The following is a 21,411-nucleotide window of genomic DNA, read 5'->3' on the forward strand; positions in this document are numbered from 1 at the left end:
AGCTGCATGTTGAGGAAATGGTGTCGCGTGAGCAGGTGTCTTCACACTTGGGCACCACACAGGAATCAGGCGAGGGTAAGAGAGCATCTTGGCACTGATATGCCAAGGCAGCTTCACCTGTTCTGGGAGAGATTTGCTTCTTACTTCAATGTGACCTTCTGTACCTGCTTCCGAGCTGTTTGCAGCACAGCATCGGGTGTTTCTGCATCTATGGGACTTAATATCATACAGAAAAATGAGTTAGGGCTACGGGAATGGGAGGAGAAAGTCATATAATGGTAAAAACATATGGCAGGGAGTCCAGGAGGACATCTGTATTGGCAGGTACCTGATATTACTGACACCCCTGTGCCTCTCAGTTCCCTGATAGGGTTTCCATAGACCTTGAGGGACATATTCATCTTGTGGCTTCTTTGGAAAACTCCTTAGGGAACCAAAAAACAAGGCTGTCCTTGTCATATTCTGAGTATCACCTCAATGTGGCAACATTCAGAGCAGCACAGGCCAGCAGTAAGGTGTCTGCATGTGCTACTACTGCAACCCAGAGAACAAAATCAAGCCACAGACCGTTATCTGAAGCCCTTCTTCAGTGATCTTTCATCCTTCCTCTCACCACAGCTATTGGTTTCCTTCATGTCCCTTTCACCCAGACAAACATTGGAGCTATCCATTAATTTCAAGATGAAAATTTCAATTATTTATTCAAAAATTCAATTCAATATCCAATAATTTCAAGATGATTGTGAGAATCCCAGGTGGCAGCATTCTTATCAAATTCTCCTGAGCACCATGGACATCCTCTGCAGTGTGTTATTTCCTCTAACTCTTGTCTCACAGACTCAGTAAAGTGTTATCTCAAAGCAAGTTGGCTTTTTATAGTTTTATTTATGGACTCTAAGATCCCTACTCCACATCAGGCCCAGAAGATGAGAAATGCTGTGGGTGTAAGGTTGGAAAATGTTCTTCCCTTGAACATATTCTGTGGGGAAAAAAAAATAAAAAAAAAAAAAAAGCCTCCTCAATGACTCAAAAGCTTCATTGAGAAGAAAGGGGAACAGCACCCCTTTGCCTCTGTATGAGTGAGTGAGCACTGGCACAGGTTAGCCGGAGAGGTTTTGGAACCTCCCTCCTTGGAGATCTCCAAAAGCCACCCCAACATGGTCCTGGGCAACTAGCTCTGGGTGTCCCTGCTTGAGCTGGGAGTTGGACCAGATGGCCTCCAGAGGTTCCTGACAATGCAAACCATTCTGTGATTATGTGTGTGATTCAGCATTGTCTAGGATTTCCTAGGAAACTTCTGTTACCACAACAGCCAGGACTTCTTGAGAAAGTTTTTCTGTGCCACAGGAAGAAGAGTATAACAATTTGTAATTAAGGTCATGTTAAGCATCCAGGCCAAAAGTTCTTGGTTTGTGACTAAGAAAACAAGGAGATATGAATCAGAGAAGAGAAGAGAAGATTAGGCTTTTTGTCATGCTTTATAGTCCAGTTTCAGATAGGAGGCTCTGTGAGGCACAGTGTAATTGTAGCTTGTGAGTGACAGAATTAAGATGACTTGATTAAACCTGCACTACAGGCACAAGCTGGAGAGGAAGGAGAAATGAATAGGGTATTTTGATAGACATGGGGCAACTGTGTCCTGTGCTCCTACTCAGGAGCTATTTTAGTTTGCCTGTAGAGCAAAAAATGCACTTTCTCTTAGCCAAAAAACTCTTTTCCTCTTCCTTCAAAATCAAAAGCTTGAAATGTTTCAGAAAATAGAGGAAAGCAACATTAGCATCTGCATAGGCGAGCCACTCTTTTTTTTTTTTTTTTTGATAGATAATAATAAAGAAGAAGTGTTAGTTTTAGGATTAAGGAGTCAAAGTGCATGTGAGCTGGCATACAGACCATTTCTGGGAATACCTGAGCTGGAAGGAAGTCTTCGCTCACATCTGTGAGCTTTCACAGGAGAGCAGAGAGCACCCAGCCCCCTGTAGGTTGCCCCCAACATGGTTCAACACTGCACTGTCCGCTGCCAGCAGCAGCACCCCAGGACAATTCCTCACCTAGCAGCCTGCAAGAAATACACCTTGGTTTTGTCCGGCCCTGTTACATGCACAGTTAATGCAGCTGAAACACACATCACACTCAAATACTCTGGTTTAGCCCCTAGGAGGACACTACCTTGCTATTTTAACCACCCACTGCTTTTTATGCTGGTATTTCACTCAGAACTCCCTGCCGAGCCTCTTCTCAGCAGGCCAGGGGCTGGCCACCCTCACCCCCGCAGGGGCACCTTCAAGACACCAGTGGGGTCTGCTGGCGTAAGCAGCAGTTCAGCTGCGGTTGACGCTGCTGCAAGCTGTACTTGTTGCTTCCCGGCTGCCTGTTTCCTACAGTTCTTATCTAAAAGGGCCCTGCGTCAGCAGGGGCACCATGGGTTCGGTGTGGCTATGAAGTGCATACAGCTTCTGTCCCACAGCTGTGTGGGTGCTCAGCCAGTGGTGAGGCCAGGTCAGCACTTGTGGAGTCTCGTGGCTCTGGGGACAGGAGCAAATTTTGCCACCTCACCTGCTGACTCAGGATGCTTCAACTTGTCGATCTTATATCTCTTTTCTCTGATCCTCTCTCCCCCCTTTTCAGGAAGCAGCTGTTTACTTCTGTTTGTCAGCTGGTTAACTGGCTGTATTGCTGCTTTCAAAAAGAAAGGCGTCACTAGTTGTGTTCTACCACTCACTGACCTTACAACGCTTTCTCAGCATAAGGGCTACCCCAAATTACAATCGAGGGAGCCAGTCCAGAATGGCACTCCTGTTCCATGAGAATCCACACTGATCTGACATTTGCTTTCATTCTGAACTGGGATGAAACCTCACCACACTGAAACTTCCCATGTCACTGAAATTCTTAGCATTTCATTGAGAATAAAGTGTTGTTGTGTTTTTTGTTTGTTTGTTTGTTTTTGTTTTTCTGAAATGCTAATGTGTTTGCCAAGGTAACAATAATTCCTGTCAGTTAAGATGGAATGTTGCTGTACAGTGTCAGGTAAAGTTTATGAAATATTAACATGTTAAATTCAATTTAGTGATTCATTCAGATATATTGATTTCATAATGGAACATGAAAACATACTCACATGAGGTATTCAGAATATTGTGAGCACATCAAATATAATTGTGAAACCTGATTTTTGAAATGTAGTTGAATTAATTTTTTTTTTTCCAGTGATACCTTTCTGACAAAAGGCATTTTTCTGTCTTCTGTCCCCAGACTGTGGCTGCTTCTAATAATCACATGATGGCCTGATTCAGCTAAATTGAGTATGCAACACTGCAGTGCAACAGCTTTAGCTTCCCTTCAGCTACTTGTTCTTGTGCCCGTGGCTTTCCAGGACTGTATATGGGTGAGGGACCCTGTTCACTAGTCTTCTGCAAGACCCCTAGACCTTTGCAGCTCCCTATTGCAACATGCTGTCATATCCATTAAGGAAGGGCTCCCAAATGGCCTGTTGTGACAGCTGTTTCACAAGGATGTACAAGCACTGCTCCACAGCCGAGCAACTCGTACTGCTCCCCTGGGCTTGCCTAGGAGCAGTTTTGCTGCTTCTCCTTTTCCTGCTGTTGGTGATGTTGTTATTTTAAGGAAACCTTTGGGAGCTCCTGTGGTAAGATACATGTTGGGGCCATTCAGGCACTCTGATTAGTGCAGAATATGTCTGATTTCAGACCCTTGGTTCAGGAAAAAGAGCATATTAGACCAGCATTCAGCAGTAACCTGCACTGATTTCTAATTAGTTTCTGTTCTGGGCTTAAAACACTATCGTCTAACACCACAGCATTGAATAGTGTCGGCCCAGAGACTGCTTTGCTTTCCTTGAGACACTGCAGTTGGGTACAGAGAAATGTCTCAGGCAAGCTTTTTATGGGTAAAAGGAGGCTGTGTCTTAGTGGCAAGGAAAGAAAATTCAAATGTCATATGAGTCACTTTCTGATGGTACCTAGGCTGGCTGTCTTTCTGGAAATCCTGCAAGGTTCATCCATACTCTTGAACTTTGGGGAAGAAATATCCGAGACATGGTTAAAGAAGGGGATTTTGCAAAGTGACTGTAGGGCATTAGCACTGCATGCATTGCTGTGTGAATATTAAAGCTCATGAAAGCAGCCAGACTTTCACACAAATTAATCTTAAAAGGAGATTAGGAAATGATTCAAATATGTGGGTTTCTGTTTCCTCAGCAGTGGGGTGCCAGATTTATGAAAGGTTTCATATATGGTCTCTCATGATGGGTATCTTACTGTTTGTGGCTTCTTGTTTGCCAAATTGTTTAAAAAATAGAAAAAAAGATTTTTTTATTATTTTTTATTTTTTGCCATGGAGGTAATAATACTTTATGGTGTTAAGAAGTAGGATATTATTGGAAGAATATCAGATCACCACAATGACGTCAACAATATGCAAAAGAAAGAAAAGCTGAGACTAGTTTAGGGTTATGCCAGAGAAAAACTTTCCAAGTATGACAGGGAGCATCCCAAGTTTTGCATTCATGATAGGATATGAATAAATACAGGCTAAATCCAACTCCAAGAAGATATTGAGGACTTGTGAATAAAAAGAATCTTTGCATCTGCCTCGTTAGTGAGGTAGTTATGCTCTTTCAGATTGCTCTCTCCTTGTGAGCTTGCTCTTTCCTAATGCCTAGTCTTGAACAAGAGACTCTTCACCTTACCTCTTTTCTTGCCATAGACCATCTTCTGAAGATGTGGAAGATGACAGCCTAATCCCCTCTGCCTCAAGAGGGGACTTGACTCTGTCTTCTGGATGACTGCTTTAACCGCTAGTAGTTTGCCAAAGTAGGAGTAATGACATTTCCTCATCCAGGCTATGGTGTTGCGTATCCAGTCTTTCCATCTCTAAACTCCCTGTTTGCTGCACTGGGAAAATAAGTGTCTCAGGAAAGGCTAGGAATTCCACTCCCATAGCCAGGACCTTCAAAATTAGAAGGTAACAGTACTTAGTATCATCATGGCCATGTCCTTGTAGTTCTAACTTGGAAGTGGAAAAATAGCTTCCAGATACAAATGTTATCATAAAACAGGTGTGGGAGTGGTAACTAAATTTTTCAATGCTGACCAGCATATCTCAAGCTGTCAATTCTATTAAGTCAAAAATACCACAAATATTTGGGCACAGTGATAAAGGGAAGACACTTTAAACACACCAAAACTCAAGAAACAGTCATGAGCCTCTGTCTCCAGACTAGCTACTCCTGTGCAGTGGTTTATCTCCCAGAATTAAAAAGGAAAGAAATTCAAAGGAATGAACCCACCCTTTGTCTCTTTACACCTCTCAGATGGTAAGCTTTTTATGATGCGGACTATCTCTTTGATACTTTGGTACAAAGTGAACAGAGCTGAATCCCTAGAGCAGAACTTTAAAAGTTACAGCTTTAACTTTCATATAAATGTTTACTAATTCTTGAGATAAATTCTATTGGGGAGTGGCCATTTACTGGATCCTAAATGCCTTATCAACAGGCATCAATTGACAAATTGAAGTCTTTTCCTGTAGGGCTTTATTTTTCCCCTCTTTTCTATTTCCCTCCTCCTTTGAAATGCTTCATTTTGCACGTTTCTCTTTGCTAGGCATTTTTAAAGTGCTTCTGGCAGAAACACTTTACAAGAGAGGAGGATGCCCTGGGCTTCTTCCTGGAAGCTAGGAGACTCTGTGTGTGGGGAGGCTGACGCCAGCCATGCAAAGCGGGTAGGTCTGCAAAGTCTTTTTTGCTTTGAATAAACAATTGAAATCCATTATTTACTGCATGTATTGTAAACATCTGTTGCAGAGAAGTCTTCTTATTGTATGCCTGTAGTGAGTGGGGCAAGCCCAGCACAGGAAGAAGGAAGGACCAACCCGCTTAGCAGAGCAAGTTACTTGAATTCATTTTAAAGCCACCAACAAACAGCTGGTGGGTTATCTTATGCAGGGCATAAATAAGAAATATTCAGGACGCCTATAGGACACTCTGACTCCAACAGTATGAGTGGGAGATTTGACACTAGCATTATAGAGTCCAGGGAGAGTTTTAATTTTTTATTTTTTTTTTCCTTAAAAAAAACACCACCACCAAAAAGACCTGCTCCATTTGATTGCAAAGCAAGTGGTAAAGCTGCTAGTTGTCTGATTGATTGAGGTACTAGACACACATTTCTTAGGAACATCCAGGATAGATACCTAAGGAAAAAGTGAAAATACTGTGTTAACTCTAAAAAAGGAAATCCTGTGATAACATTAAGGACCTTGTCAAAGGACATTTCCATAGTGCTACTGGCTGACTGAACTCAGTTCTTTCAACTAGTCATTAGTGCTTTTCAGTTCAGTTGTTGTCATGGCCTTACAACTACAGTTTGTTAAAAAATAGGTAGGTGAGAATTTCTATTCTCTGCCGCATTGCACTGAAGAGTCTTCATGATGAAAAAAAATAAAAAAAAAAAAAGAAAGAAAAGACAAAAAAAAGGCATTTATTTTAAAAAATATTTGATTTCTACAAGAAAACATTAAAAAAAAAAAAGAAAAAAAAAAGAAAAACTACCTCAGCTGTTGAAAGTAGTCAGAGCTGAAGATAGGTTCTCTCATTAAAAATTCTGTTTTCTCACAGTTGATCAGATACAATGATCTGCTTTACACACTTGTATCATCAAACCTTTTCCCTATTTTATGTTACCTTCCATAGCAAATCTCTTTTCAAAGCAATAGTGTACTTCTCTGTCCTCTTCCTTGACCATATTGATGCTCCCACTTTCTTAAGGCTGGCCTTGAACACAAGACACTTTTCAAGTTCCCAGCAGAAGATGAAAATATCTGAATACGGCCTTGTAGAATTCAATCCCAACTAAAGTTTTTTGGAGATATCATAGTATTACAGTTGAAACTACTAAAGAAAAGCTTACCTTTCCCAATGCTAAAGAGAAACAATTCACAGAATGTAGAGTAAATGATATTTCTTATATACTAATATCCCACATGTCAGTAGAAAACTTGTAGAAGGTAGTGGGAGGTTAGCCTTCAAGAACAGTATGTTGCAAACTACTCGATTTTGCCTCAGCCATTAAAAAAAAAAAAAAAAAAAAAAAAAAAAAGTTATTTATACCTTCTACATCAGATGGAAGATATATTATGGTGTATGATCATTGGATGAAATTATTGTTTTAAACAATTTTATACTTTAAAAAATGAAAAAAAAACTAACATTGGACACAGTTTTTCATTTAAATGAGACAAAAATTTGTTCAATTTGAACATTTTTGTTGGGTCAGGGAGGGAATTTTTGGTGTTCCTTGTACCATTTTCCTGCTTTGCTCTCTTGCTTTTTCATGAAAAGGCAGGGGGGTAAATTAGAGGGTAAAGAGCTGAATAACCTCCCTGTTACTTTCATTTTGATTAGCACATAATAAAACTGAAATGAAATTCTTCATTTAAAGCTCAAATATTAGAAACTTGTAAACATCAGTGAATACCTTTGAATAAGCTAAGAATCAGTTTCATATACTTTTTTTTTTTTTTTTTTTTTTTTTTTTCTCCCTAAATTGCCCTCTTTCATTCAGACAGGAATAGATCACTGTGACATCAACCAGGATGTCACAAAAAGCCTTAACTACAGCAGCAAAAGTGATGTGTATTGAGTTAAAAATTATTGATTTTACTACACTTAAGAAGCTGTACACTGTATTATGCTATACAACTGTCTAAATCTAGGAATAACACAAGAACCTGTGATATTTATTTGTCCAGCTTCTACTTTTGTTCTCCTTTCTTGCTGATTTCTTAAAGCAAAGATCTTCTATCATATTGAGCAGGGTGGCTTGATTTACTAAGCACAGGTTATTATTACACAGATATATTGCACAAGTGAACACACGTCATTAATCTCTGGTGTACTTCTGTCACTCCAGCTGCGGATATTGCCAGGAGGTGTTAGCCAAGAACAATCTCTCCAGAAAAAGGGAGTTTCTAGTGATTTTCATGATGGGTGAATCATCCCAATTGTACAAGCTAAAAACTGGTCAAGACATGGACTCTGGTGCTAGAGATGGTTTGGTCGTTTAGTCCCTTCCTGTAGCAATGAAAGATTGTTCTCTACACAGTGTTTTGTGCAATGTGTTGTACAGTCTGACAGTAAACAACCTAACTTTATGGCCCATTTTGCTGTGAGCTTCTATTCACAGTCTAACAGGCTGAAGCAACGTATTGTTGTTATTCAACCTACAGTTCACTTTTCAAGTGTAAATCATGATTCCTAAGGCACCCCAGTAACTCTGTCTCCTCTCAGCTGATATAGATCATAGATCTTCTGAGACAACACCATTCAAACCTACAGCATTGCTGCTAGCCAGGCTATGTGCATTTAGTACTTCCCAGCAGACCAAAGGTCAGTGTCACCAAATGTGAATGAAAAGGAGAGAAAAATATATAGTTAAAGAATCTTAGCCTGTATCCATATTCTTAAAGGCATTAAAATACTACCTCTGTGGCCCGCAGTAACATTTATATGTCTGTTAACTCAGCTCTGGTTATAGTCAGAAAGACATTGGCTGACTGAAAACTGTCCAAGTATTAGCAGAAAAGGCCAACAGGTAGCCATGGCAATGTCAGCTCCTGCTTTCACTTGCAGAATTCACAGCCGGTGACCTTTGCTCTGTGCCTAATCCCAAAGGTCCAATTTCCCTAAGCATTTATTTTTAAAATATTGACTTAAAGGGAAGGGACAAAAAAAATGTGGAATGTGTCCTGAACACCCATAGGAAAGGAAATGGTTTAGAGACTGATGCTGCTGCCAGCAGATTTGGAGCACTGGATTTGAAAGGCTCATTAATATAAAGACCAGTCCAGGTCTCTGACTGCAAGCGAAAAGATAACATACTTTGGCATAGACAGTGACAATGCTGTCCAAAACAGTTGGAGTGTACTGGTGACAGAGTATGAAGCAACGTGTGATGAAAGGCTCACTTTCCCAGCACCAAAGGGTAGGATTCCACCTTTGAAGGTGAAGCCACCCCAAAATGGGACCCTTCAGTAACAGGTTGGAAGCACATCAAAGAGCAGCTCTGTGCCCTTCACTATTCGGGAACCTCCTTAAAGAGCCCTCAGAAGAAACAATTGTTTCTTGTCAGCCTTCCAGCTGAATAAATGTGAAACACAGAAAGTTCAGTGGGTGAAATATTTTTTTCTCATTTCTTTCCTCAGAGTAGTTTCTAAAAGTACAGAAAATAGCCAAATACTGTTCGTGTTAATGATGGAGAGCTTTAGGTTCCTGTGGCAACTCATATTTAATTGTCTTAGTGGAAAGAGAACAAGAAAAATTTTAACTTTTTACAAAAATACAGTGATTTTTTCATTGTTATAGAAGGCTAATTGCTCATAAATTATGCATACTTACTTCAAATATTAATATTAGCATATAATATCATGAACTTTATGTGAAAACTGAGGAAGGTGATGTGGCATTCTACAGATGTGAATTCCTCACCTTAAAATAAGTAAATAAATAAATAAATAAATAAACTAATGATGATAATTTTAGTATAGTTTAATCCCCTGTGTAAACAAGTGACCAGGGCTTTGAAGAGAACCTAGAGCACTTGGCTGGTGTTAGCGTAGCAGTCCTGGAAAGGCAATGTACATGTGAAGTCAACTGTCAGGAAGCACCTGGTTAATGCCAGGCTTGTAAGGAAATATACGGATGACAGATGACCTCAGGTCTGCAGTGAAGAAAGGAATGGCGGACTTAGCTGAGTGTTTTGATATAAATCCCTCAGAAAAAAAGCAGAAGGCCTCACCTCAAGTATGAAGATTCTATGGGTGGAGAAGAAATGAGTATGTCTGAGTTCAGAGAAAACTGGTTGGTGGCATGGGCTCCTACAGCAACCATAAATCTTTAGTCTGGCTTAGAAACCCTAGTGATTAACAGCGGGGAAACCAAGGTAGCTAGGGGGAAAGAGAGCAGACTGATGAAGTCAGTGCTGTAACATGTAACTCTGCTTCTCATGTTGTAAATGTTTTGGTTAGATTTGTGAAAAGATTTATTGTACTGTCATTGAGTTCGAGGAAACTTTGAGACAGACTTTCTCTGGCAGATGCACTCTAGTTTTAAACAAGACAAAGCTGTGTTCACTTGAAGCTGAAAACCTGGATGACAGGTTAATATTTACTATTGAAAACCAGTTTAACCAAAACAAAAATCAGTCCGAGTGTGAGGTCCAATGAGGAAGGTATAAGAAATCCATATCCTGAAAAAGACAAAGAGCAATGGAATTGGTGTCCTGCCTGATTTTGCACAAAGCTTTCAGCTCAGAGCTGATGGAAAATGTCATTCTTCTGTTTTTCGTTATTGCCTAAGTAGAGACATTTTTCACAACCCTTTCCTGCAGATGATTCACATCCTAGCTGCTTAGTTTTGATCCTTAATGTCAGATTCATAATAACATTATTAATAACATTAATTGATTGTTCTACAGAACTAAATTTTAATCCAGTACAAGTAACCTGGGGAGGCGTATGGCAAGTAGCCTGCAGCGAACTAATCTAACACTGACACAACCCCTCCCACCCTCTAAATGCTTTAACTTTGCCAATGCTTTTGTTTTCTATCCAGTACTTGCGCACATCATTTGCATTGCATGTATTTAGGGCAGGATTAGCTTCTGTTGGAATATTTTCTCTGAAATTAAATCCTACTGCTTTCATTCTGCAACTGAAAATCCCTTCCAGAAATTCTTTCCAGCCTCTCAGTGCTCTTTATAGGTACCCTGTGGCTGCTACCCCTTCATAACACAAACCTCATGCGTTTGCACTCAGCTGTCCAAACACGTGGATGACCTGGACAGTTACAATCATTCGATGCTTTTTTCTGTCTTGCTTTAGCTTTTTGGAAGCAGCTCTCCTTTTTCTCCATGTTTGTATCAGTGTAACCTCAAATCAGCAGCTCTTCATCACAGTACAGTACCTTTAGGAAAAACACTAACAATTGTTAAAATTAAGGGAGCGAAGAAAGTGAGCAAGCATATGTTGACAGGTGCACATAATCCAACAGTTTAATGTTACCGTGCTGGAACATAGCTTCCCAAATAAGGGAGGAAAGATATTTTTTCTTCAAGTTGTTCCAGTCCTAGAATTTCCCAAGGGACAAATTTGCTTTAGAGCAGATGTATTTCTTTTGGATTTTGAGCCCACCTGCAAATGATTCGGAAAGTGTTTCAAAATTTGAAATCTATAAATATTTCTTCATCCTTTGACTGCAAAATATAAAGAATGTTTCAAATACAGCCTATTGAAAAATGTGTCACTGTGCAGTAGACTTGCACACAGACTGATCATTCATTTCACTTAATATTCCTTTACAAAGGCAGACAGGGATGAAATGAGAAATACCATAGCAAGATTAACAGGACAGTTGAAACTGAACTTGCTCAGAAATTAAATTTTATACTGGAGACACAAGAAGGAAAGAAAGGAAAAAAAAAAATACTTAATGACCTTTTCTAGACAAAATGCCAACACAGGCAACTAATTCAGATTTCAAAAATAATGGAGGTCATGCTTTTCACCTTGCTTTGCAGCACGTCTTTGCTGTCATTTACTGCCTGGAGCTTCATGAACTGGAGGGACGTGCTATCATAATATAATTTTGCTTTGTACTGCTTAATTGCAGTCACATTTCTCCCCACATGTGGTTGCTTTTCAGGGGTTGGTAAAAGCAATTCCTTCACACAGAGGTTAAAACTACACAATGTTTTCTGCCAAAAAGCACCACTTAAAGCCAAGCTATTCATAATATCTGTGTTATTAGAAGCGTAAGGTCACTTTTTCCAGTCAGATGGTGCCTGATCTAATGTCCATGCAAGCTGATGGAAAGGTTCCCATTTATTTAGTGGATACTGGATTAGCTCAAAATTCACAAGAAAGGGAAGCAAAGAAAGGAGACTGCAGGCCAGATCTTTAGTGAGTGGAGTTTGCACTCAGTGCTTTATAGGAGTAGAGTTATCATGGATTTCCTAGTGTTGGTGTTTATTCCTTAGCTATCAAGGTTCAAACATATGATGAGAGACGTTTAACGGAGCTGGGTCTGTAATCCAGTGGTGCCCTGTCTGGCAGGTGGATATAACCACTGGGTAGGGACACAGCTTCTTCCTCAGTCCCTGAGGTACTGCAGTGATGCCTTCACCATGGCCTAGCTGCAGAAGGAAGGTGGGAAGATATAATCTTCTGAACTGCATGAAATATTGTGACTAGGGCACCTCCTTGGGTTGTAGGAGGGGAAGTTTCAACCAGAGCCCAAAGCCTTGCATTTCCTTGGCAAGAAAATATGGACAAAGAACATACCATGGCTAATTTTGGAAGACAGGGAGAGCCTGGACACAATTCACAAGCCATGTCCCAGATAAAGGCTCAAAGTATATGTAAGAGCCTGAAGCCTCCCCCCCCTCCTCCTCCCCCCACACAATTCCAAAGGATATATCAGGCTAGGGAGGATACTAATGAAAACAGGTACCTGAACAATACAGGAAACCGCCCAATGCCTAGTCTAGCTACATGCTAGGTTTGTATGCCTGGGGTTTGGTGAAAATGCTCAATGTTCTCATCCCTAGAAGTGACCTTCTTCTAAATCCAATGTTCTCATAAGAGTTGTCCAAACTAAATAGCCTGTCCTGGTGTTTTGTGTTCCTGGTCAAACCTTTGAATGATTCTCAAAAGGCAAACTATAGACAGGTCTTATACAACGTGGATTTAGTGTGCTCAAGCACATCTCCAGCCCCTCCCCCACCACCCCCTCCCTCTCCAAGCAGCAAGTTTAGCCTTGGTGATCCACCAGACTGTTCATTAGACAGTTTCTCTCTTAAGAGCTCACAGGTGCATTTAAATGGGTATCTTGTGCTAACAGGAGGTGATATTTAGTGATAGAAGTGGTCTCAGCCAAGCCTTGTATTAATCATTGATACAGATTCTCCATTCATAAATGTTATTTCCATCTGCCTAGGGAAATTCTTTGTGCCTATTTCCACAGGCTGTGCTTTCACCATCACTCAGTCATTCTCAACATCTATATTTTGTGCATACATTGCTCAAAAATTGCTACAGCCAGGAAAATGACTGGATAAAAAAAAAAAAAAAAAAAAAAAAAAAAAAAAACTTTTTTTCCTCTTATCAAAATAGCCCAAATGGTATTTAGTGTTGATTGTGATGCTAATAAAGGGAATAATGAAAAATATGCAGAAGAGCTATAATACCATAGCTAAGTAGCTAGAGACATAGGTGTCCCTCACTTCATCCGATGCAAAACTTTCAGAAAGTACTCCTAAACAGATTTTATCTTGTGCAAGCTGCTGTGAAGATTGCCTAAATTGTGCTTGAAGATACAATCTGATCAGAGTGATGCCACATACCAAGGAACAGTGACAAAGTTTTAAGATGACAAATATGCATTCTAGTATCTGAAGGCAGGATCTGGCTTACACTATCTTGATATCAGGTGACAAAGCGTCATTATAGCCTCAGTTGCCCATTGTGAATTTATGTGCCTGTTTGAGAAGTAGCCTCATCCTTTCATCTGTAACCAAAAGTGATTTGATATGGAACTAAGGCTGGAATTCCATAGTGCCATAGTCACAGTTATTCACATGGACTTAAATGTCTACTATCATAGTAAGCATCACCTAAACACCAAATGCCCAATCTTAATGGATTGATTTATTAACCTTTATCTGCCTGCTATTACTGGCTTAACCCTGTACAGTGTGTGCTCTGTCCCACTGAAAGTGAATTTGAGGTAATTACCAGGTATCCATAACTACTATTTTAAAACCTCTCCTCAAAAGTTCAGAACATTTCTTGCAACGTACTTTTTTTTAATTGGTTAAGAAAAAATCCTTCCATTTTAAAAGTACGTTTTTAGAGTCAGATCTTCCATTACTGTGATTACCTCTCAGACATTTGAGATGACAAATTTGTAATGTATAAACTACTTTAGAATCATGTGAAGAGCCTTTTACACCGGTAGACCAACACAAAGTTAATTCAGTGGAAATGAAAACCATACTCTAACCATTTGCAAAAAAAATAAAAAATAAAAATGCATTCCTTTAAAAACACCAGTGAGCATTTAACACAATGAGAAGTACTCCTCTAATTGAAATGGGGGCACACCAAAAAGTCCCCCCCATGACTTCAACCACAGTAACAGGGTCTGCGATTCTTGTAGAGCTGGATGACTTGAAACCAGCACATATAAAAAAGCAAACTAATCCACAGGTGCTGCCCAGATATTCCAAACTCTTCTGGCTGACATACGTGCAGTTCCTGTCCAAGTTTCAGAGAATAAATCAGCACTTACTACCCCAAAGCCAAATCAGGACACAACACAGGACACGTTCTTCTTTTTAGTTTCCTCAGTTCCCTGTACAGTCCCAGTCTGTCTGTCTCGGCTCTTCCTCTTCCTGATTCACATAGCTCTTCAGAGTCCCAAACAAAGGATGCTCAATGCAAATAAAAAGATAGGGTATTCTAAATATTTGGTATGGGTGGGATTTTCCCCACTTGCTGACGTAGGAAAAAAAAAAACAGATAAGACACTTTGCCTAAACTAAATGTCCTTAGCAGCCAGCTTGGAAATGCATGCCAGCCAGCAGAAATACTTTGATTAAAGCATCAAAAGACAATAAAAGTAGCCAAAATGGGGATGAGTAAAAAGCAGCCCCTGCCAATTGCCACTGGTTTTGACCTTGGATCATGTATCCTGGACCTACTTCCCCTGTTGTAACAGCTTCAAGGAATGGCTTTTGGTGCTTTAAGGATCGTCCAAGTGGCATGTAATTGCTAAGAGGACACAGGAGGGAGGAAACTGAAGGATGGGGAGAGGAACAGAAAGAAGAAATATGTGGAAAGCCCAAATACTTATCTCACAGTATAAACATAGCATGAATCCCTGGACATTTTGAATCACCCACAATTGCGAGATATTAAATGCCTCTGGAAGCCCTGGACTACAGTGCTGTTTTTGTTTTGCCTAATTAAAGGAAGTTTGCATTCTAACACCTTCATCTGTGTTGGTGTCATAAACCACTGAAACTCTAGGAGCAAATTATGCAAAATGAAGGCGTGACACGACTTCCTGATTGGGTCATTTTGTGCTTATAACCTCTAGCAAATCTCTTGACATTACACATTCATTCATATATGAGGAACCACCTCAGGCTGGAATGTCATCCTCAGTGATAACTTGCTTAATCAGCCAATTGAAGTCATCCCATGTGTTTGACCCCAAACTTCCTCAAGCATTTCCACCATCGATCAGAAGGAAGTAGTCACAGATACAGGAAATGATGATACTACCAACACAAAATCACTTTACAATTTGACAGTCCCGGAGGTTATTTATGCCACACAACACCAAGAAATAATAGTAAAGGCACATTGATGGAAGAGATTCAGACCATTAAGTATTTTTGATTCTCTGTTTAAAATAGACCCATTGCATCTTCATGTTACTGTCTGTTTTCATCCAAATAGCTAGCTTCCTGAAGTTGGTTATGCTGCCATTTTTTCTCTCTGGGACTGAGCTAGAACAAATTGAAGCAGCTAGTGAAGTCAGCACAGTGTACAGCCCACTGAGTGGTTAACAACTGAAGAGCCTCTATTTGTCTGGGTCCTAAAGCACTCTAGGAACTGCATTGAAAACAAGCTCTTAACAAGATGATGCTGAATTTGCCCACTGGATTGCCTAATTTGTCTGGGTTAGAAATGCACAATCCAATACTATGGAAGCCGATACATAAAGTCTCATTTCCTGTCCCCTGCTTTCTCCCTTTGTAGTCTGCATGTAATACAATTTAATGGTCAAGCTAGATAGCCTTGTAGATCTTGCTGTACTCACAGTAATTGAATTAGAGCCTTATTTTAGGCTTTTTTTTCTTTTTTTTTTTTTTTTTCAGATTTCCATGGTGGGAAGCTGAGGATATCCAGCTGGAGAAACTCAGCTTCAAGTAGGACAGGTCAGGAATAAAAAAATACCTAAAAATACAGTGTCTACATATATATTCAAACTGAGAAAATAGGAGTGTTTGTCATATATTCTCTCTAGTTAGTCCTTTGCCCTCTTAGAAGAGGTTTCTCCATTTAGCATTAAGGCTTCCATTGGACAATGCAAAATTCATATCAGAGCCAGTGGGAAATCTGAGGTTGGGTTTGATGAGACCACAGCCATACAAACACCCCAATTAACAGACACAATTAAAAGATGAAGAATAAACTGTGAGTTAAAAGAGTTGCTGCTTGCTTGGCTTTGGCCTAATTACTTCTCTGGCAACAGACAGTCAAAACCTCCACTTGTACTTCTGTGCCTCCCCAGCCCATGGTGACCCAAAAGCTGACTTGATTTTCTTTAGGACTGGGTTATTCTACAGAAAATCAGACTGTCCCTTAACCTTCCTGTGCTGCTGCCAAGGGCTCAGCAGTCAAGGGAGCAGTCAGAAGGCAGGAAGTGGGGAAGCCAAACTGCCCCAGAAGCAGTTCAACTGCCTGCTCACAGGCATCCAAGGTGACTTTTGGCCATATCATTTGACCTCCTGCTGCTGCTCCAAAGGGGTCTGTTGTTAGACATGTCTGTGTTTATGTCCTTGATACCCTCCTCTGGGCACCTGGATTGCTCTACTTGTGTCATGGTAGTTCCATGTGGGTAAAATTATCCTTCTCACTGACCTTTGTCCTGTATCTGGACTCTCATAAATAAATCTAGTCCAACCCAAGGATCAAAACCCTGATCCTTGTACTCTGTCATTTTCTTTGCCTTCAGAGACTATCCTCATCCCACAAAACCCTCATGACCAGCATGGGATTTGCAGTATCTTCTTTATGCTGAATTTTTACACTCAACAGAAGAGGAACATCTGTTTCTGTTTCTTGATGATGTATTTTATATATGTTTGGAGTATCAAAATGATAAACAAATAAACAAAGCTTATCAATTACGTGAAAAGTTTGCTTGCTTAAAACGCAGTACAGGAGGGCAGCAGTTTTGCACAAGAACATTTGTATTCTGATGAAACATCCATTTTATGGGAAGAAAGATGCAAACAAATTGGTCTTTGCAAACAGACATTGAGAAACAAAAACATTTTCATTTGATTTCAACTCACAATGTTAATTTATTATTTAAAGAACACATTGTAACAGCATTCCTTTGGTCTAGACAAAACAGTTCTCTCTGTTTCTCTTCTAGCTCCTCCACTTCCCAGTTATCTCTATCATTTGTCTAAAATCCAAATTTCTAAAAACATTAACAACATTAACTGCATAAAATTTATTAGGCAGCCAAGGGAGCTATTCTGGATTTTGTTCACATTCCACCTTAACTCTGTCTGAAGCTGATGGGAATTTAACTAGTAATCTCAACAGGAACAGGATCATGTCCTTTTGGTGGAAATGTCGTGACCTTCTTCCATAAACTTGCACATGTAGGATTTGTTTTCTTTCAGACTGTGTATGTATATGAAAGCTGTTCCAAGAAAGAGATGGATCAGGAGGGCTTACTTCTCTTCAAGAAATGACCATCTAATGGGTCTCTAGAAACTAATGTGAGTTGGCATATGCTTAGGTTTCCAGGCCCTGTGGCCTGAAATCTGAACCACAGCATCAAATTTCTTACAACTAATAAGTACAGAAAAAATAATGGTTCCCGTTTTGCAGTCTACATAGATGAACATATAAACACGAACATATAAAAACAACAAGCAGGAGAGGAGTTTACATCAAAGTCACACAAAAAATTAAGGGCATTTTTTCACATGTAACTCTTTAAAACACATTCATAATTCCTGAGAAGTTTAGAAAAGGGATTTGCCAATCAGATTTTCCACCACGTGACAAGCCATAACAAATTTGAGCATTGCTTTAAAACCTTGATTTAATTGCTGTGAAAGTATGCTGTTGATAATATAGCTGAGTTTCCTGCATGTGAGAAGCAGAAAGGCAGGTGCTGCTTACCTCTCCTCTTTTCGTGGCGGTGAAGTATGGCTGGGAGATGTTCCTGCTTACAATGCCAGCTGTGGGTTCACACAGCATGTTTACACAGCACTATTCAGAATGGCAGTTTTGACCTCAATATCTTACTTTTTGTGTGGAGGAAGAGCTGCTTCAGATGTTATAACTGATATTTCTGCGTAAACATTAGCTAGTTTGAGACACTCGGGAGTGTGAAGGCTGTCTATGTCCCTAGTGTAAATGCAAAGGCACGGGATCTAAGAAGGGCATGCTGAAGGTAGGCAGAAGACAAGCAGGGCCTTAAAGAAACCCTGGCTTTGAGATGGAATAAATCCATCCAACTGAAAGATGAAGGAGGAGGAAGATTCAGTATGTACACCCGTTTGTACAGTTCTTCATGGCCTCATGTGTTCCAGGTGCTACCTAAATGGTGACTCACAAACCTCTCTCTTCACTTCTGACCTTTTGCCTACTGCCCAGACTCGTATTTCTGATTGTCATTCCAATATGTTGCTACAATTCTCCAAAACTCAAAAACAAACAAACAAATCCATTCCTTTTTCCCACATAGAAGATCTAGATGTTTTTCCAATTACATTTCTAGCTGCTTTGCTTCTTACAGCTTCAGGCAGGAGTGTCCTAGCCTAGATGTGTTACCATGCAATTTCCTTGTAGTGGTGCTACATCCACTTTCTCATACACTAAGCTTTTTTTCCTTTTATTGTTTAGATAGCCCTTTAAAACATTCTTCTTCTCCCTGTGCAACACTTGCACTTTTCAAAGGAACTCCTACTCTGTCGGCCTACCTGACTTTTATTGCAAATGCATTCAGGCAACTTGAAGTGCAAGAGCACATCTGCAAATTTGAAGTTGTACAGTGCCAGCTCTATTTTTCTGCACTGACAACAAATGTTTGCTACTGAAATACAAGAGTGTTTCTTTGTGACTCACCATTTCATATCTTACTGCTTTCCCAGAGATTCTGTGAGTTCAGGGATCAGAAGTTTTCCCTTCAATCACATATAAACTTCAGGAGAAAAAGAACACTTTTCTTTAAGATATGGAAGTGCTTGGTTCAGTACCCCATTAAGCGGCATGGGTAGGTGTATAATCTGTACTGTTCTATGAACAATAATGCATTAGTCACAGAAGACATCAGTGGTAACTTGGGGCAACACATTTCCTTGGACTTCTTTAACACTAGCCCCTCCCCACATATTTTGCAACTATTTCCTGTTCCTTTACAGGGTGATTGACCCTTTGTACATTTTAGGTATTGTCATTAAGAACATTATTGAGCCCATATCTTAAATAATGTTAGAACAAAAGACTTCCCAAGAGATTCCCAACTGTTCTGGCACAGAGCACGTGACACTAGGTGATTCCACACTCACAGCTTGGAGCCTGTGCACCATGCAAATGTCCGCCTGCTGCTAGTCAGTTTGAGGTATCAACACACAGCTTCAAATCCACATGCTTCAAGTCTCCCCTTCAGTTTAACTGAGATTTAATATCTTTTTAAAGTGCTAATTCTAGAAAACTGTTGAGAATCTTGGTGCATTTGGTTCTTGTGCTGTTCTTGCCTGTGTAGGAGCCTCAGTTGCTGACTCAGACTGTGCCCTCTTTACAGTGGCCACCTTCCTGCGTTCTCACAGAGGAAGCTTGGGGCTAAGTGAGGGACTACTCCAGGACTATGCAAAATCAGTATGGCATCTGTGAAAGGGTAAAAATTACCTTTCCTCTCAATACTGAGGATTTTGTCAGCTGAAACCTGATCAACGATGCGTAGTAACAGGAACAAGAGTTCCCCTAAACACAGACACAGAGCAATAGTCATTTAAGTATTTGTAGGGAGTATAAAACAACTCAGAATAACTGTGTGTGTGTAAAACCAGCTTTCAAAGATACACTTATTTACCTTTCTACCACCATGTTTGATATTGCTCTTCCTTCTGCCCTGTGGTATCAGTCCCTCTGTGCAGATATATGGTCAACAATCTTTGCAATTGTTGAACATTTAGTGCATCTGGAATACTGTCAAAAATATTTGGTCACGGTAGTAGATAAATGAAAATAAATCAAGGATTAACCTGTGTACTTCACTCCCCACTTCCCATCTTCCTGTTTGGGCCACACCTGCCATAAGTAAAATGTAAATAGCACTCATATTAATTTATATCAGTAATAACACTGACTAAAAATGGATGTCATGGGTGTCAAATCAGGATGTCTCTGTGTGCATAGAAAAAGAATCTTCTGAATGCAAAGTTAGAAATCTCCTTTCCTCAAAGACCATTCTTGTCTTTGAAATATTATTTCTTAATGAATATTTGCTACTATGAGAAGTATTTCCTCAGTGCAAATATAAAGCAATCAGATCACCCACACTTGACTGTAGTAGATAAGGACCAAATGAGAATATCCTCCCTGGCAATGAACTTTACTCGATGCCTATCCAAAGCCATCTCTTCTATAAAGAGATTGCATGTGTTTACATTTGTACCTCTGCCTAGATCAGGAGTATGCTTTGGAAATGGATCTCCCAGTTGCCCCCCCAGACTGCATGCTATCATACTGCAAACCATCTTGGGCTGCATGAATCCCAAGACTCCTGAAAATGTGCTTTGGTGGCTGGTGGATGTTCTCTCCCTGGGACCAAACTGGAAGCAATATATAGTGAAAACCATGAATGCTTACAGTGTAGATGCTGGGTCCTCATTTTGACTGCTATGGGTGTCTAAAGTAAGACTGAGTGATTTGCCCTCTGGAAGCTCCTGTTCTCCTCAACTGACTATGCAGACAGCCAAAGTTGTCTAGCTCAGATACAGATGACTGACTTGACAGACATATAAAGCTAAGCAAGACAAATCCTACCCTAGGCATCTAACTCTAGACAACATGAGATGCTCTTTGTTCTTTTCAGTACAGTCACCGTATCAGACAGGCTTAATATATCTTTCTGTTTCCCTTTGTGCCCTCACAATACTGATGACAACACCTTAAATAATGAGTTACACAACTGTTATCATGGGGATGTGGCTGAGTTCCCTTTGGCTCCCAGAGAGCTCAGTGGTTGTCTCCCTCCTCAGGTCTCCCCTCACAGGAAAAATCACCTCTCAGAAAGGTGACTGCTCAGAAAGCGGCCACTAGTACAGTTGGCAAGGTTCACATTTACAGAAGTTGAATATTTTTTACATCAGGACGTGACTACGGATAATACTTGGACTGCCAACAGCTGGCATTGCTCCCATGTTGCCAGCCCTGACCTTTGGCCAGTTTGCTTTGTTATACAAACCTGTGGACTCAAAGCTTTCCTATGAGCAGTGAACCAAAGTGCAACACTGTTATAAAGCACCTCGCCATAAAAAAAAAAAAAAAAAAAAAAAAAAAAAAAAAAAAAAA

The 21,411-nt window shown here is 40.1% G+C and overlaps 1 long non-coding RNA gene across 1 annotated transcript; it reads right to left on the reverse strand.

Moving 5' to 3' along the window:
* Positions 1-755: 755 nt before the first annotated feature.
* On the reverse strand, positions 756-14,050 carry LOC118164106. Its single transcript, XR_004749343.1, has 3 exons — positions 13,998-14,050; positions 2,554-2,673; positions 756-1,336 (listed from the first exon to the last, which is right to left on the reverse strand). It is a non-coding gene; the product is annotated as an uncharacterized LOC118164106 (long non-coding RNA).
* Positions 14,051-21,411: the final 7,361 nt, after the last annotated feature.

This window comes from Oxyura jamaicensis, chromosome 3 (genome assembly GCF_011077185.1).
Source record: "Oxyura jamaicensis isolate SHBP4307 breed ruddy duck chromosome 3, BPBGC_Ojam_1.0, whole genome shotgun sequence".
Taxonomy (NCBI): domain Eukaryota; kingdom Metazoa; phylum Chordata; class Aves; order Anseriformes; family Anatidae; genus Oxyura; species Oxyura jamaicensis.